Here is a 13934-nt window from a genome sequence, read left to right on the forward strand (position 1 = left end):
AACAATGCTATTCTAACATGAATGACAAATAGAGTCATGAATGCAACATATTAGTACTCTTCAATGCTTAGGATACTCCCCCCAATGTAGTATCATTAGTATTTATGCTAACAAGATGTTCCCCTTTAAAGAGTATTTAACACATCTTCTGAATGATAGATATACAAATCAAATTCATACCCAATCTTGACACATGCAACACATCATAAATTTGAATTATATTTTCATTCTCCCTCTAAAACTCAAGAGTCCCTTTACAAACTGAGTTGACTCTAGAAAAGTTACCCATAGAAATCTTGATATTGGTGTTCTCCTCCTTATAAATGGATTACTCTCTAACTCCTATCATATGAATTGCTTCCCTACTATTTATATAACAAACATATTTCTAGGTTGACAAAACCATACAAACTATGATTACAAACTCATCTTCACATCTACTAGAGAATTGTTTTGTACCTTTTGAATCTTCCACCTACTTCTTTCCCTTCTTCCTTCATGATTAATCACTGACATAGTGGCCATACTCATGACAACCAAAGCACTTGGTATTAGATAGGTTCATTTTATTCTTCTTCTCACTTTGTTAATTAAATTCTCCATATTTTTCATAGTATATCCATTAGAAGTAAAATGTCTACTACTATTTGATCTAAAATGTTTTATTATCTTTTTTCATTCATTTTCTACTTCAAGCTTACAAAAATTTTAACTTATCAAATGCTTCCAATTTTCCCCCATAAAAGAAACCCAACTAGATATATAATAATCATGGATTCATATCATGTAATACCTTTGAAATATAAAGAATCTTATTTACATAGGACTATAAATGTTGGTATACACAAGGATAAGGAAACCTGTAGATGAATGATGTTTTTTCTGAAAATTTTTCTCTTCTTTTCTTTCCTTCTTGATATCATTTGTAATTCATGTATTCTCTAGTTTTTAGAGTCTATATAAATCTCTTATATCTTGAGAACAAATAATTGTCACCATGTTTTTAATGTTGATATGATACATCCTTCTATGGTAGAGCCATCTATCATGAATTCATGACATCAATAATGCTTCACTAGCTCATTCTTTTTTATTTGTATCATTTCATTTCCTCTTATCAATTGTAATCAACTCACTAGTGTTATCTTCCTAATCATGCATATCCTCCATTATTTAAAATTCGATGATAAATATTCTCATACATGTTTAACACTCAATAAATTAAAACAAAAACCCTGCAAAACATAAATAGTGCCAATGAAATGATTTTCATCAAAAGTAATTGAACCTTTTCCAAATATAAGAAGGCCACAATAATATTTCTCAAGTGTAACAAATTTAATTTTATTGCTACTTATATGACCAAAACAAAAGTTCTAATAAAGGTCAATTGTCATTTGTTAAAAATAAGCGATAGTTTTCTCTATGGTTGAAGAAAGGTGCACACAAATTTATAATTATGGAATTTATTTTGATCACATAATTATTTTTTAATCAATTAATTATATTTATTTAAATTTTTATTGCTATAAAAATGAGTAAAATATCCAATATTTTATCCAATTTACTGATTTAACTTTAAAAAAAGGTGTACATAAATTTTAAGTATACTATTTTTTTTTTGTATTAGGGTTCCTTTTATTATAAATTAATATTTAACATGTTTATGGTTTGACAAGTTCCATTAGTAGTTCAAATTTGTAAGGTTAAATAGTTTTTAAAAAATTAGATTATTAGACAATTAATATTTAAGCATAATTTATTAGTAGAAAATTGTGAAACTTTTTGCATTGATAATATTTAAATAAATTAATTTTATATTTTATTAAAAATAGAATTTTATATTTGAAGTGGTTACCATTATTTTGATATATTTGTTCAAAAACTTTTCTTTTTTTCTAAATGAAAACGTAGATGACTAGATACTTACATGAAATGATGTAAAGAGAGAGAAGTCACATCCTACTCAAATAACTACATTTACTTTGACACTAGGAATAAATATTATGTTCATTTTTTCCTATAGAAATTCCTTCAACATGCAACAAAATGTTATTTCTTTATTATAAGAATTAGATAAGCCTTTGCCTAAGATATTTGTGGCTAGCTAGGTAACAGTTCTCTATCACATAATAATTTGTTTCTTTCTTTTAATGTTTCTGACAATCATTATTGTATTTTCTACAACAATCCCACCCACTATTAACAAATATGTTGAGCAAAGATTTTAAAAAATCTTGAGCTCATTCCATGGCAACATTTAATGGGATAGAATAGTATTATTTTTTAAAAGTAATTAAAATTTAATTATATATGATAAATAATTGTTTGGAAATAATTAATCTTTATCAAGTATTTTATAATAATTGTATTAAATTTAAAATAAAAAATAATTAAATTAATTGTTAAAATATTTAAGCTGATTGGCTTTTTTTTAAGTCGATAACCTTTTTTTACTATGGCACATATAATGACCATTAAATGAGGAGTGCCTCTATTAAATGGGAAGCTAACAATTATTGGACAGTTGAAAGTTATGTATTTTATATCCATAAGACAATGTTTGGATCCAAAATAGTCATTTCTGATGTCAAATTCCACTGCTTTTTTGGTAGCCTATCTTGGTCCAATAATGACACAAGCTTGAAAGACACCTTCAACAATTTTGGTGAAGTCATTGATTCAAAGTTCATTTAAATGCATGTTTGTTCTTTCTTTCTTTTGTGGTTTTAGTGCTTGAAATATTGGGATAGATCTATATTGTCTGTTATTTATTTATTTTTTACTAGGTTATGAGTGACTGTGAGAATGGAAGATCTTAATTGTTAAGATCCATTGGAGTGGATGCTAGCAATAAAGGAGGTTGTGGTGGTGACATAGGAAGGGGTAGGGTATGAGAGATGCTGAAGTGAAAGTGGAGGTAGTGGTAGTTATGGTTTTGATGATGGCTCTCATTATTGAGGGGGAAATGCATCTGAAAATGAAGATTTTATCTTTTTCAAGATCTGAACGCATTCCTTACAATTTCTTTTGTAGGGTGACAAAAAGAGATTTCTTGTAAGCAAAAAGACAAAAAAACTTCTCCCGAAATGCTTTGATGCATTAGCTGCATACTTGTTTGCTCATTTTGGTGGAGGAAAACATTAATATCATCTATAATTATTCATTTATTTTTCTTTTTTTGAGTAAAAAACTCTAATTCATGTTAATTTTATTATCCTTGAATAAAGCATACATGTTATCAACCTTAAAACTATCATTATAAAATGCATATTAAGATAAGCTAGCATTCTTGATATTCTCTGGAATGAATTAATGACATGATCAATATGAATAGAATAAACTAACTATGTTCAAAAGCTTCATAGAGAGTTCAATATAGAGTAAAAAATTAAAAGGTTTAGTGGGGAAAAAAGTGTGAATCGATTTGCGAATTGAATTTGTGTGGAATATGTGTGATGGGTAGTTACAGATACTCTTTTATGTAGGATTGAGTTTGTTTTAAAGTCAAAGCTAGCATATTGAATCTACAATAGTGAATGTGTACCATGATCATTGCTTTAGGCCATTGATGGGCATGCTTAGGAATTTTTTTGGGTCTCCCAAGCAACTGGAGGAGGACACAACCAAAGGCTTTGTTGTTCTCCAAAAGGAAAATGTCTTAGATTTTAATGATTAGCTGTGTAGATAGGTTTAAAAAGATGCTTGAAAAAATATTATTTATATAGCTTCTCAACACCACTTCTATGGATCCATGTTAGAACCATTTCTTCTTTCCTTTGTTTCTTAAAAAATAATAAAATATTTTGACAATAGATTTTTATTACATTTTAAATTCTTTATATTATTTAATTGTCTTATTTAGTTGACAATCTTCTAATATTAAAAGTTTATAAGTTTAATTAAATAAATACAAACATAATTATATAATTTTCTTAATTATTTGAGAAAAAAAAAATTGATTTTAACATATTTTCAATTTATTACTTTTTAAGTAACATTTATTTCAAAAATCTCCATGAACCAACATAATCTCTAGTGATCACCTTTATTTTCTATCCAAGGTGTTTCCCTTGCCAAAGTACATCAGGCTAGTGCTCTACATTTTTTCAAACATGACATAATAACCTTAAATATCTTTTCTCCAGAGTTACTATGAGCTTGCAGTTGTGGGAGGACATGAAAGTGCAATTCTGGCTCACTTGTCTAGATCACTAGACTTTCGATCTTCTAGTAACTGCGAAGCCTCCCCATATGTTCCGTAAACTTGGAATTTAGTCTTCTTGTCCTTGGTGGAAAGACTAGAAGTGGTATCTAGCCACTCTAGCAACCAGCTACAAGCCTAAGATGGGCTACCAATGGCTAGCTCCTCATCTAGCCATGGTCAAAGTTTTCAACCAAAGATGGCATTTGCAATCTTCTCACTGTACTTGGAGTCATAGATTTTCAACTATGTGGTGAATCGTTATTGAGCCTAAAATTGCATATTTTTCTTGGTGTATTCCTTTCTAGGACATGTCTTTGGGCCTCCAGCTATGGCACCTAGGAGTTCCTGACCCTCATTGCCCTTTCTCTAGTCAACCAAAGAATTTTTTGCACATCTTTTGGTTCTATAGATGGGCTTAGTGTTAGTGGCAATGGATCTACTATTTCTTTCACCCCTTTTTCCTAGAACCTTTCTCTTGGCATATGATTGTTCTAGGAGACAACACTCAGATTCCCTTGAAGTACCTACAAATTTGGTATGCTTTTAGATTGGAGATCTTATTTACCATTTGGAAAGATCACAGTGTTGTTATCATTGCTAATAACACAATTGACATTAATGTTTCTATTTGTACTAAAGCATGTATTTATAATAATGTTATATTGTAGATTCAAGTACAAATAGATAAAGTGGCTTTGGAGGTAGCTCACCTATAGGAGCTATTGGCACATTGGGGAAATGCCCCTCTGTATAGTTGCTCATGTTCTACTGAATTCTGGCTCCAACAACCATATCCCTCCTCATGGTCCCCATTGAGGACATAGTAGCTCTGCTCGCCACTCACATATGCCTCACTCTCAATTGTGCCACTCTCTTGGTGGTGGTGCTTGTGGTCAGCACCACTCTCTTAGAGGCTCTAGTGGTCGGTACCACTCTACCTTACCCATGCAGGGGTCTAGTTTTGGGTTGTCCCTAATGGCTCCTCTTGTTTCTCCTACTACTAGTTAGCCCTCTACTTATTTAGACCCCAAGTGGGTCTTCCCTCAGTTGAATTTTTCCATTTCTCCTCCTGAGCTTGAGGGAGAAAAAGAAGATGATGCTTTTGTTGCTGATGGATGGGCTTCCCCTAAGCCATCTGCTCACCCCACCCCTAGGTGGGGATTTGATGATAAGGATCCTCCTCCTTTGGTTGGCACTACATTGGCAACTTGAAGCTTTTTGTTTTCTAAAGTTTTTTTTCTGATGAATAGTTGATCTCTAGGCTTAGGCCATATGTAATCAAGGGGTGATCCTATTTTGCCAGCCCCTGTTTTGTGAATATGTAACTTTATTGTATTTATTTTAATATAAGGAAGAGACTGTTCATCAAGAAAACAAAAATCTATTTCTTCACTTTTCTTTCAAAATGCTTTTGTATTTACATGTACTTAAAAAATGTTATTTATATTTATTTTGTATATTTATAAATATTAAATAATTTTAATGTTATTTTAAATATTAATATGTTTTTAATTTCTAATTAATAACTAATTAATAATTATTTAAGCTAATAGGCTTTTTACTATGGAAACATAATGGATAGAAAAATGTTTGACATCGAGAAAAGTGTCCAATGCCTATGAAGATTCCACTTTTTGGTGACAAGTTTGGATCCTTTATTTCCCTAATACAAAATAATATGTCCCATCTAAAAATTATGATACAAAACCAGTGCTCCTGAGAATTTTTGTTTTAATTTTGTTCATTGCTTTTTATTAGTGGAGGCTTAACAAACCACTAGTATTGTGAGGAGTAGTGGGTTAATTTGTCTCATGGAATGTAATTAAATCGATATTTTTGTAGAAGCAACTAAAGATAGGCCTTATTCATTCACCACCATTTTGGCCAATCACTTGTATATACTCTATAAAAATCAATGACATTTGAGAAACTATAATTATCTGATTTTATGGGAATGGACAAGATAGAAGCATGAGAAAAAACTCTCGAGTCTCTGTACATAAAAACATAATTATTCTACAAAAGCCATTATACATTTTCTTTAACAAATACTAGGTGTAGTAATAACAATGCAAGGGATGATCATTAACTATAATTAAAGATGATCATAGGGATCTTCTAGATTTGTTATACATTTGTATTTTCTTTTCCTTCATTTTCTTATGAGGAATTGTTTATATATATATATATATATATATATATATCTTTTCCTCCATTTTCCTTTAAGGAATGCACAAATTTTTCATGCATATATACTATCGTTTCCTGATATGTATTATCTTTTTGTTTAGTTGCCTCAAAGGAATATACATTTTTTGTTATACATATATATTGTCTTTTCCTTATATTCCAAATCTATTGAACTGCACACACTAGAGTGGTTGATCATAATATTGTTATGTATATTATTGAAAATTATGATTGAATTGAAAATTTTATCAATAAATCTTATTAAATAATCATTATACTATATAAAAATATCTTCTGAAAACTCTTGCATTCTTAAAAGGTACAAGTGCTAGTTTTGTATTAATAGAATTTAAATATAAATTTTTTATATATCAGACAAAATTATTTTACATGCAAACATTTATTGATATAAATAGTAAACATATGAATACGAAAATAAACTTTCTTTTAATCTAAACATTTCAAATGACATTTATAGAAATGTCATAACTTTCATGTTAAATACTTTAGATGTCTCAAAAATTGACTTTTCATTCAAATGTTGATTTATATAAACAATAAAACAATTAAATACAACATAAGATTTTAATTTGAGGGCTTTATTGTAGTATTTAAGTTATCATATTCCTTCAGACGAGAGACATGTGATAGATATAGTGCATACAATAAATCTTTTATCTAATTGCAAGTGATGGTTGTGATGGTTATTTGAGTTGAAAGAAATGATAAAAGAATATTTAGAAACTAAAAGTAAATCTTTATATCAAATCAATGAAATGCCAGTCAGATACCATATTATGTTCTATAATATAGCCTAAACATGTTATCTGATAGTTAGTGTTCTAGAATGTACTAGAATTTGTAGATTCCAAGAGAATTGCATCAACACATATAGATTGATATTTAAAAAAAAAAATTCACTATTAATTATGTAGTTTTGTAGAAGAAAAGTTAAGCCTTTTAATAGTAAAGGATACTACCCTTTTGAAAGGAATTAAAAAACCAAAAGAAGTTATGGGTAAATGATACAAAACTCTAATTTATAATAAACTCATGGCATTGAAATTAACAAATATTTTGAGAGAAAATAAATATACGAAACAATAATATGGGTGGTATTAAGTCAATCTATACTGCATGTGTAAAAAGGAAATTTAAACTATCAGATGATTGTTAAGAGTTAAGATTGTATAGAAGAATCTAGAGAAGAGGCTTCCTAGAGCCTTCCATTGTACAATCTAGATTAGATGTAAAAAATTCTATAAAATAGAATGTTGGAATTATAGATGGTGTAACTGAGAGCAGGGGTGCAGGTAGGGGTGAATTAGTTACCACAAAACAAATCCACAGATCCCTTAGATGTCTTAAATAACTAGTTACTGCTAATACTCAGTAAGAATGTTGTAACTCGATAGATTAACTTGTTACTGATCATCTAGCATTCATAATTATTAATTTGCATGCAAAAGTAAATAAAATAAACATGAGAGACACAAGATTTAATGTGGAAATCCAATATGGGAAAAACCACCAAGTAACTAGTGACCAATTTTCACTCTTCTGAAATGAGCCCTATTAGGAGCCAACCATTTTAAAGGTTGCAATACACATTTTTAGGTGTGACCCTATTAGAGGATTTAATCACCCTATTAGGAGTGGCCTTGCTATAGGTCTTTTAAACAATTCAACTGAACTATCACCTTGTTAGAGGATTTACAAAATGGTCGTTAAACCAACTTTATTAAGAGATTTTGAAATCATTGCTAGAATAGTTAGAAAGTAGCAATGAATTGACTTGAATAAGATTCAACTAAATTTGCTAATTATAGATCTCTATTTTTCACTCTTAGATGTTTTTCAATCAAATATAGATTTGTTGCTCCTCAATGTTCTTTGATCATCCTTCAAAATTTTCTTTCACAATAATCAGTCTTCCTTCTCATTTACATTACATCAAATCCATCACTTCCACTTACAATTTGCAACTTGACCTCTTATATATACCATTCATATTATCATGTTGGCTCATTCACAAGTTACATTTACCAATAAACCATATATCAGTTGGCTACAAATATTACATTAAGAAAATAAACCTTTTTTCACAAAATAATGGAATTCTTCATTGGTCGACCCTGCTTAGGGAATATTGTTCCAGAAATAATTTCTTGTGTTAACCATCTCAACTCAATTAACACTACAATTTCTATGAAATCCTTTGGCTACTAAGTGAACTCGATAAGAACTAAATTTCCTTCACTATCCATGAAAGCTTGGTTAGAACTGTTTCCTATACTATTTTCTCTTGATGACCGAGTGAGCTCAGTAACAACTAAATTTCCTTCACTAACATTGAAAGCTTGGTAACAATTTCCCGTGCAAGGTAAAGTCTACGAATTCTCAATAGATGCTGTAAACCTTCTTTGTTAGCTTGGTAGACTCTGATTGATAACTAATATGACATTTGTGTAATATCAAAGACAACACACAATTCAACAATTGTGTCAAAAAATGTCCCTCTTTGGCATTGATGGCAAAACAACGTGTCATAGTAGAATAAAATTTGAAAATAGGTCTTTACTTTATAGAAATCTCCCTCTTTCATAATTATCTCTCCCTCCTACATAAGCTCTTATTTTCTCTCATTTTCTTGTAAATTTCAGAAAGATATGATAGTATACTCTCCCTCTTTGAGAACATATGCCAAAGACAATGCAAATCAAATGAATAACATTGTACCTAATGTACTGATTCATATGCAATGTCTTTATTACTTTGTTGCATTAACTGATCGATCTTCAGTTCTGTTCCTATTGATGCATCACTAATACTATATTTTAGTGAGCTTCAGATAGGGGAATGATGCCTAACTTACCTCTTAGATACAAGAATGAATCCTTGTAAAGGCTTTGTGAATATGTCAGCAATTTTTTCCTTTGTATGGACATATTCCAATCTGATTTCCTTTTCTTGTACCAATTCTCTAACAAAGTGATACTTTATAGAAATATGCTTTTTTTTTTAATGCATTACTGGATTCTTGGATATGTTGATTTCACTTGTGTTTTCACAAAACATAACAATAGGTTCTTTGATTTCTTGCTTCATACCTTCCAATAATTGTTTGAACCACACTATGTTTGAGTAGTTTATTGCTACTGCAATATATTCAGCTTCTGTTTTGGATTGGGATGTACAGTTCTGCTTTTTACTTGTCTAAGAAACCAACCTCTTTCCAAGAAAGAAAGCTCCTCCACTTGTATTCTTTCTATTATCAACATTCCCTACCCAATCTGCATTGGTGAACACTTTTAAATCTATATTTCCTCCAAGTTTATACCATAATCCATAGTCTTAAGTTCCTTTTAAATATCTCATGATCCTTTTGATTGCCATCATGTGATTTTCTTTTGGTTTTTCTGAGAATCTTGCTACAATTCCTACTACAAGGGAAATGCCTGGTCTTGTGTGTACTACATACTACAACTTTCCAATCATAGATCTTTACAATTTTTGATCCACTTCCTTTGATTCACCATCCTTGGTAAGTTTCCATCCAGTACACATAGGAGTTTGAACCAATTTACAATCTTCCACACCAAAAATTTTTAGTATCTCCTTGATGTATTTGGATTGAGTGATGTAGATACCATTCTTACTTTGATTAATTTGAAGACCAACAAAGAATTTGATTTATCCAAACATTGACATTTCAAATCCCTTGTTCATTTGTTGTGAGAATTCTTTGCAAAGATCATCATTTCCTATGAAAAAAGTATCATCTACAAATATCTCTACTAAAAAAATCTTAGTATCTAGTCCTTCCTTTATGTACAAACTACTATTGTCATTAGTTCTTTGAAAACCAATCTGAATAAGATAGTTGTGCAATCTTTCATAGCATGCTCTAGGAGCTTGTTTCAGATCATATAATGCTTTATACAATTTGTAGACCATGTTGTTCTTGTCTGGATCAATAAAACCTTTAGGATATTCAATGTAAACCTCTTCATCCAATATGTTATTGAGAAATGCTGACTTGACATCCATTTGATAAACTTTGAATCCTTTATATGTAGCATATGCAAGTAAGGTACTGACACCTTCCAATTTTGCAACAGAAGAAAAAGTCTCTCCATAGTCTACACCTTCTTCTTGAGAGTATCCTTTGCATACCAGTCTAGCTTTTTTCCTTAACACCTTACCATCTTCATTTAACTTGTTTCTAAATACCCACTTAGTTTCAATCAAATTTTTGTCTTTAAGTCTAGGTACAAGAGTCTATGTTTTGTTTTTATCTATCTGTTCTATCTCCTCATTCATAGCTTCAATCTAACTTTCATTTTCTAATGCATCTTTGAAATTTCTACGTTCAAAATCAGCAAGTAAACAAGTTCCTTTCAACTTACTTCTTGTCATTGTTCCTTCTAATTTATCTCCAATGATCTGATCTAGTGCATGATGCTTTCTGACATACTTGGCTAACACAGGCTCCTTGCCTTTTGAATATCCTTCTATGTTTCAACTTCTATTTTTGGTTCTAGTTGGCTAATCTCAATAGCTATTTATTTGGTAGCTTCTATTTGCAACTTGGGTTCTTGCATCTCGATAGGTATTAGCTCAGTTTGAACTTCTTGCGACTCTATTACTGAGGTCTCAAGAGTTGAAGATTCCTAATTGATAGCCGTATTTGGCATTGTATTAGGTTCCATGTAAAAAAATCTCCTATAGTCTTCAGGTTCCCTTTTTCTTTCTTCTTTAGTTCTTTCTACAAACTCATCAACTTTCACATGTGCACTTTCTATGACTTTATGAGTAGACAAATTCAAACATCTATATGATTTACTTTTGCAAGAATATTTCAAAAATATTCCTTCATCACCCTTTACATCAAACTTACCTTTTCTAGATTCTTTCAAAATGTAACATTTGCTTCCAAATACTTTTAGGTAACTTACATTGGGTTTGTAGCCATACCATAACTCATAGGAATTTTTTGAATGAGTCCTTTTCAGCTATACTCAGTTCAAGGTATGAAGTACAGTGCTAATAGCTTTTTTCTAGTATTGGATAGCAATGTTCTTCTCAATCATTAAGGTTCTTGCACAATCCATGATAGATCTATTCCTTCTTTCAGCTATTCCATTTTGTTTAGGAGTTCTAGGTGTTGAAACCTGTATTTTGATTCCCCTTTCAATTCAAAAGTTATTGAACTCATGTGAAATGAATTCACCACCTCTGTCAGACCTTAAACATTTCAGCCTTTTGCCTATTTCCTTTTCTACTCTGGCCAAATAACATTTGAACTTTTCAAATGCTTCTGATTTCTCTCTTAGGTACATGATAGTCATCATTCTTGAATAATCATCAACAAAAAGAATGAAGAATTTTTCACTAGTATAACTTTCAATGCCAATAGATCCACATAAATCAATATGCACAATTTCTAAAATTTCTTCAAATTGATAGTTCTTGCTTTTAGAACTAGTTTTTTCCCATCTTGCCAATTTGACACTTCTTGCATAGACCAACCTTAGGTTTCTTGATGTTAGGAATGCCTCTTACTTTTCAAAATTTAGCTATTTTTACCAAGTTATCAAAGTTCACATGACATAATCTCTTACGCCATAACCAAATTTCTTTAAATTGAGCAATAAAACATGAACATTCACCAAGTTCAAGATAAAAACAAGTTGCCTTTTGTTTGAGTGCCTGATCCACTTAGTTTTCCTTTGCCATTCAGTAGTCTTGCTTTTCCATGCATGAATTCCACTTTGAATCCATTATTGAGTAGCTATGCCACACTCAATAGATTTTACTTTAGTCCTTCTACCCAGTATGCATTATCACATACAAGTTCCTTGGTTAGTGAGATTCTTCCTTTTCCTTTTATACAACAAGGTTCATTGTCACCAAATCTTACACTGCCACCATCATAGTCTTCAAAATATTCAAACTTAGTTTTATTACCAATCATGTGATGAGAACAACCACTATAAATAATCCATGTATCATTTTTTCTCACATGAGAAATGAGCGTCATTTCTTCATCATTATTAGACTCATCTTTTACAGCAATGTAAACAATTTCATCTTCTTCTTCATCATCAGAATCATTAGAATCTTTAGCCATGAAACATATTTTCTTACCTTTATCCTTGAATGATTTGAAGTATTTCTTGCCATTGCACTTGTGACCTTTCTTCTCATCCTTTTTTTGCTTATTTGAGCACCTAGCAACAATATTTCCAATTTCTTCACAAGAAAAATAGATTAGAGTAACCTTACCTTTGTATTTCCCTTTGCCTCTTGAATATTTTCTTACTAGTAGAGCTTCAATTACCTCAAGATCACTATCTGAACTCTATTCTAATTCTTCATCACTATCTAATTGAGGATCTTTTATCTTCTTTCCTTTTTCTTTGAGTGAAAGCTTGGCTTCAAAAGAAGATTCAATGTTCTTGGTAGCTAGATCCTTGAAATCTTTTCTTGCAAGCACCAAGAGCTTTGATACTAATTTTTGGAATTATAGATGGAGTAACTGAGAGGGGGGGTAGGGGGGGTGTGAATTAATTTCCACAAAACAAATCCATAGATCTCTTAGATGTCTTAAATGACTAGTTACTACTGATACTCAGTAAACAATATAAGAATGCTGTAACTCAGTAGATTAACTTGTTACTGATCATCTAGCATTCATAATTATTAATATGCATGCAAAAGTAAATAAAATGAACACCAGAGAGACTAGATTTAATTTGGAAACCCAATATGGGAAAAATCACCAAGTGACTAGCTACCAATTTTCACTCTTCTGAAGTGAGCCTTGTTATGAGCCAACGCTATTAAAGGTTACAATACACACTATTAGGCTGTGACCCTATTAGACGATTTAATCACCCTATTAGGAGTGGCCTTGCTAGAGGTCTTTAGAACAATTCAACTGAATTGTCACCTTGTTAGAAGATTTACAAAATGGCTGTTAAACCAACTCTGTCAAGAGATTTTAAAATCATTGATATAATGGTTAGAATGTAACAATGAATTGACCTGAATAAGATGCAATCAAATTTTCTAATTACAAATCTCTGTTCTGCACTCTTAGATCCTTTTCGATCAAATATAGCTTTTCTTCTCCTCAATTTTTTTTGATCATCCTTCAAAATTCACTTTCACAATAATCAGTCTTTCTTCTCATTTACATTACATCAAATCCATCACTTCTACTTAGAATTCTCAACTTGACCTCTTATATATAGCATTCATATTATCAAGTCAGCTCATTCACAAGTTACATTGACCAATAAACCATATATCAGTCGTCTAAAAGTATTACATTAAGAAAATAAACTTTATTTCACAAAATAATAGAATTCTTCATTGGTTGACCCTTCTCTATAAATATTTTTCTAGAAACAACTTCTGAGTTAACTATCTCAACTCAATTAAAACTAAAATTTCTGTGAAATCCTTTGCCTGCCAAGTAAACTTGGTAAGAACTAAATTTTCTTCACTATCCATGAAAGCTCAGTTAGAA

The sequence above is a fragment of the Cupressus sempervirens genome, chromosome 4 (assembly GCF_028749045.1).
Source record: "Cupressus sempervirens isolate cs-2001-9-10 chromosome 4, ASM2874904v1, whole genome shotgun sequence".
NCBI lineage: Eukaryota > Viridiplantae > Streptophyta > Pinopsida > Cupressales > Cupressaceae > Cupressus > Cupressus sempervirens.